Below are 5,709 nucleotides of genomic sequence, written 5' to 3' on the forward strand. Positions count from 1 at the left end.
CCTCTTTAAGTACGTACTTTATTTTATAGCTAACAAAATATGCCATCTAATGTGGTTTTAACTAAAAACAAATTTATCTCATAAAACTGTTTATGTCGTGACATCGGGCTGGGTTGGACATTGGGCTCGTAATTGTATTGAAATGGTTTAATTATTTTGCAATTATTAATCACATGATCAATTCAATTTATGACCTTTATTTATCAAGCCCCTTTTTGGTTTAGCTAAAAGTCAATGAAATGTGTGGTTAAAAAATCAATAAAAGTTGTAGGTTTTATGAAATGTATGGTTAAATTAATTATTAACTTTAACTTAGATTTTTATCAACTTTTCTAGATAAATCAAACATGTGCTAAATTATCTTGCTATCAAAATTTACTCAAACTACGTCAGTTTAAGTTTGACTATGGGGATTTAAATTAGATTTTAAGAATGTACGTCTCTTTGATTTGGATTTTTACACAAGGGTAATTAACTAATTATGTCTCCTCACAAAAAGTGTCTAGTCCAGTTTATCAATCACACTATGAGATGTGAGAGGTTGCTTGGGGCAGGATTTGTTTGACGCATTTATATCATTTGTTGTAGTTTTCTGCCTTCTATACATTAGAGTTGTAAAATATATGCATAGAACAACATAGTTAAAATGCTTTTTGTAAGTGTGATTCTGATAGTGGTTACCTTTTACATTTTGAATTAGAACACCCCATCTGATAACATACTAAATTCATGAAAACAAAAGTAAAATTGAAAACTATGACAAAAAGTTTTAGTTTTTAATCCATAATAGAGCCAACATAAAGGAAGACGATCATTCTTCTACCTATGATGCTAAGATCTTAAATATTTAAGACATGTTTATTACGTGGTATTCGCCATAGAGAGGGCAATATACTTCTACTTGTAAAACCACATCTTAAATGTTATGGAGCAGTCAAATAGTTTAAGTATTAATGCTCTCACTTCGTTACTCAGATTCTGAAATGATTTCAAGTTCGCTGCTGAATATTCTACCACGTCCAGTTGCTGCATTTTGCGTTCCATTCGTGGAAGTGAATGGGTTACGGGGCATGGAGGGAGTTTCTTCCGATTCAAGCATTGGAATTACAACTTTCATGGAGGGTCGCTCGACTGGATACCATTGAATGCACCAAAGTCCCACAATAGTTAGTTTTTTGACAATCTTATTGTCACTCCCTTTCTCAATTTGGATAGCTATTTCTTCTCCCTGCTCCATTTTATTGTAAATCCATTCTGGAAAATAAACTTGACTTTTGTCCTACCCACCAACATCATTTTTTTTTTCAATCCTCCAACCATCTCAAGAAGCAACATCCCAAAACTATAAACATTTGATTTATAAGAAACATTCCCAAAGTTTCTCTAGAAAACCTCCGGTGCAATATAACCTATTGTACCCCTTGCTGCAGTCATGGACACAATACTTTGCTCCTTGGAACACAATTTTGCTAAACCGAAATCCGATATCTTTGGATTGAAGTTGTCAGCAATATGTTGTTTGGTTTAATATCAAAATGAAGGATTCTTTGCTCGCACCCTTGATGAAGATACTCGACTCCTTTGACTATGTCCACTGCAATTCGGTGCAACTTCTCCCACCCAAGCTTACACCTCTGTCTTTCAGAAGATATAAACTTTTGAAGCGAATCATTAGCCAGAAACTCATAAACCAGAGCTCGTGTACAACCATCTGCACAATATCCAACCAAGCGAACCACATTGACATGGTGGATTCTACCTATTGTGCCCACTTCATTTATGAAATCTTCGCCATTCCCTTTAGAATTATTGAGGATCTTGATCGCAACAAAAACATCATTAGATAACTTTCCTTTGTAAACTGTTCCATATCCTCCTTCACCAAGTTTTTCGATAAAGTTACCTGAGATTCTTTTTATGTCCGCATACGAATATCTTGTTGGCTTGAGTGCCTTGTAATCCACCAAGAATTGTTCAATTTTCAATTCACTCTCTTTTTTCAGTTTGTTTGAGCTATAAATCCAATATGATGCAATAGCAAGGAATGCAGCAAGCGAAGGACCAAGCACTTCACCAATTTGGTGTATGGTTGGAAATGCCGCAAGTGCATGGTGTTTGAAATGTCACTGCATATCAACCTCAAGACGTCATATCGAAAATGCTAAGAAATGTACCATTATGTTATGCTAGCGATAAGATATGATGTCTTGTGCCTCTATTCAACTCGTTATATGAGGCCATAGAGCCTAACTAATCATCCCTTGATTTGCCTAGATAGTCATTTAGCTCTACTTCTGTTCATGTTCTACAAGATCATTACTTCTAGGTCTAGTAAGATTTGCACTATATGTTTTGATTAAGATGTATTCTTTAATTGGATCTAAGTAGTCATTTCTCCTTCGAGTGACTATTTGGCTTGAATTTGAGCTTGATAGTGGATGAGCTGAGTCTTAACATCCCAAGTTATATGATTTCGACTTTAGTAATTCACTTTAATCATAAAATTCCATATTGAATGTGAACTTGTAAAGGTCATACTTTAGAGTCGAGAAGAAGGTAATACAAATATTTTCAAGATTGTTACTAGTCATGCCCCCTCAATTCTACAACAAGGATTGTCTTGTTTCTTTCCTTACAATGAATCCAAAAAATATGTATGAAAATGATGCTTTGAATTGTAGAAATATAATGAAATATATGATTGACCAACATTCATCGAATTAAAATTAATTTTAAATTAGGATAACTAGCAATATTAAAGTGGTTTAAAGTTAAGACTTCACCTCATAGACTTGAAGTCAACGAGGTTATTCTTGAAAGAAAGTAAATTATTTTAATTGGAAAATTTAGTGAAACTATCTCAAATCAAAGACTATTAAAGAATATTAATATTGTAAACAAAATATCCTTTAAAACAATTCTTTTATTTTCCTAAAACGTATGGTCCAGCATGACTTAGAGCATGTTCAGTTAAGTCTAGAAAAGTGATGAAGTAAATTTTAGGGAATTTTTGTCTCCAAATATGTTTATACAATTTTTATATACTTTTTAAGTAAAAGAAACTTATCTCTCTTTTACTTTTTTTTTTTTTAAGAAGTAGTCATTCTTTAATTTCAAAAAAAAAAAAATCTAATTTGGAATAATAAAAAATATTTATATTACTTATTTAATTATCATTAATTTGCTTGTAATTGAACTTATTATGCTTGGAAAACCATACACTTAATACAATTTCAAATCACTACTTGTGCTATTATCAACTTTTGTGTAAATAATTTTTTAATATTATTTGAACATATCCAATAAAAATCTTTGAGAATTAATAACACTGGTCATCCTCAGAAAAAGACCTTGTTGGAGTTTTTGCTGTGCATGGATAAAATTATATAATTCCATTGATTTTTCTTTGGGTCACAGGAATTTCGTATACATGGGTTTAAAGCCTTTCTAAGTCAACAAATGTAGAGATTAAGATTTATGGGGTCCACATTAATTTATTTATCGATGAGAGGCAGGTTCTATGATTTTGACTTTAGTAATTAAAAGAAAAAACACATTGATCATGGAATTACATAAAGGGTGTGAAATGTGTGTAGGGATAGAATTGCAGATTTTATAATATCCGGGGACCCTTTTGCTAATAGAGAAAATTCAGCGACCATTTTCTAAAACCAAAGAAATACAGGTAAAGAGCCGGGGATCCTAAGGGAACAATTTGCACAACTACTTGTTTGGGAATTCAAATAAAGTGCTGGGGATCCTAAGGGAAAACATAAAGTTAAGGAATACAATTTTAATTGATAAGGATAGCATAGGATTGGACAACTACAAAACTATTATAATGGTGAAATGTGAACCCACCATTTACATCCAGTTAGTCGAACATAGAGGCCTCTAGGCAGCCAGTCCGGCTTATGAGTTTAGTGTGAGGATCAAAGATTACGCGATCAAGAGTTTTGGATCCATGGAGATGAAGTGGATATGAACTTCCAAGTGAAAGCGTGGGATAATAGTTTGTGACAATTTTTATTGAACACTAACTTGACAATTATTGTCTAGTCAATTTAAAATAGCATAGCATAATACAATATGTCCATTGTTCCAGAGTCGATTTGAAATAACATAAGATAATAAAATATGTCGATTATAATCGTGTCAAATTAAAATGATACAATACTAAATTCAATAATTTGCAATTAGTGTGATCTCCACCCTTTGGTAGGAAAATTGAGCATATCTAGTGTTCATCAATAAAGTTAATGTCAATACTTTAAATCGACTACGATGGCCAAGTAAGTTATATTTCTCTTGAAGAATTAAGACAGCCACCCATTAAATGTCAAGTACAACTTGTATTATTTTCGTGAGATATTTATTCTTGTCTAAATAATTTGCTCATTTAATTATCAATAATTTGCTTATAATTGAACTTTTTATGCTTGGAAAACCACACACTTAATACAGTTTCAAATCACATCAACTTTTGTGGAAATAATTTTTTTAATGTAATTTGGACATATCCAACAAAAATCTTTGAGAATTAATACCACTGGTCATGCTCAGAAAGAGACCCTCTTGGAGTTTTTGCTGTGGATGGACAAAATTATATAATTTCATTGATTTTTCTTTGGGCCACAAGAATTTCGTATACATGGGTTTAAAGACTTTCTGAGTCAACAAACGTAGAGATTAAGATTATGGGGTCCACATTAATTGATTTATTGATGAAAGGCAGGTTCTATGATTTTGACTTTAGTAATTGAAAGAAAAAATACATTGATCATGGAATTACATGAAGGGTGTGAAATGTGATGCAGGGGCAGAATTGCAGATTTTATAATATTGGGAACCCTTTTGCTAATACAGAAAATGTAGGGAACATTTTCTAAGACCAAAAAATGCAGGCAGTGATGCATGATATTGAAATTCTTGGGGTTGCTTATGCAAATTGTTTGGGAATTGAAATAAAGAGCAGGGAAAATATAAAGTTAAGGAACAAAGTTTAAATTGATATGGATAGCATGGGATTGGACAACTACAAAACTATTATAATGGTGAAATGTGATCCCACCATCTACATCCGGTTAGTCGAACATAAAGGCTTCTAGGCAGCCAGTCCGGCTTATGAGTTTGGTATGAGGATCAAAGATTTCGCGATCAAGTGTTTTGGCTCCATGGAGATGAAGTGGATATGAACTTCCAAGTGAAAGCATGGGATAATAGTTTGTTACAATTTTTATTGAACACTAACTTGACAATTATTGTCTAGTCAATTTAAAATAACATAGCATATTACAACATGCCCATTGTTCCAGAGTCAATTTGAAATAACATAAGATAATAAAATATGTCGATTATAATCGTGTCAAATTAAAATGATACAATACTAAATTCAATAATTAGCAATTAGTGTGATCTCCACCCTTTGGTAGGAAAATTGAGCATATGTAGTGTTCATTAATAAAGTTAATGTCAATACATTAAATCGACTACGATGGCCAAGTAAGTTATATTTCTCTTGAAGAATTAGGATAGCCACACATTAAATGTCAAGTACAACTTGTATTATTTTCGCGAGATATTTATTCGTGTCTAAATAATTTGCTTATTTAATTAGCATTAATTTTTTATTATAATTGAACTTTTTATGCTTGGAAAACCACACACTTAATACAGTTTCAAATCATTACAGTTTCACATCAACTTTTG

At 32.1% G+C, this 5,709-nt stretch overlaps 1 pseudogene; it reads right to left on the reverse strand.

Annotated features, from left to right (window-relative positions):
* Positions 1-709: 709 nt before the first annotated feature.
* Positions 710-2,123, reverse strand: LOC111383745 (annotated as a pseudogene).
* Between the last annotated feature and the right edge of the window lie 3,586 nt (positions 2,124-5,709).

The sequence above is a fragment of the Olea europaea genome, unplaced genomic scaffold, assembly GCF_002742605.1.
Source record: "Olea europaea var. sylvestris unplaced genomic scaffold, O_europaea_v1 scaffold2749, whole genome shotgun sequence".
NCBI classification, from domain to species: domain Eukaryota; kingdom Viridiplantae; phylum Streptophyta; class Magnoliopsida; order Lamiales; family Oleaceae; genus Olea; species Olea europaea.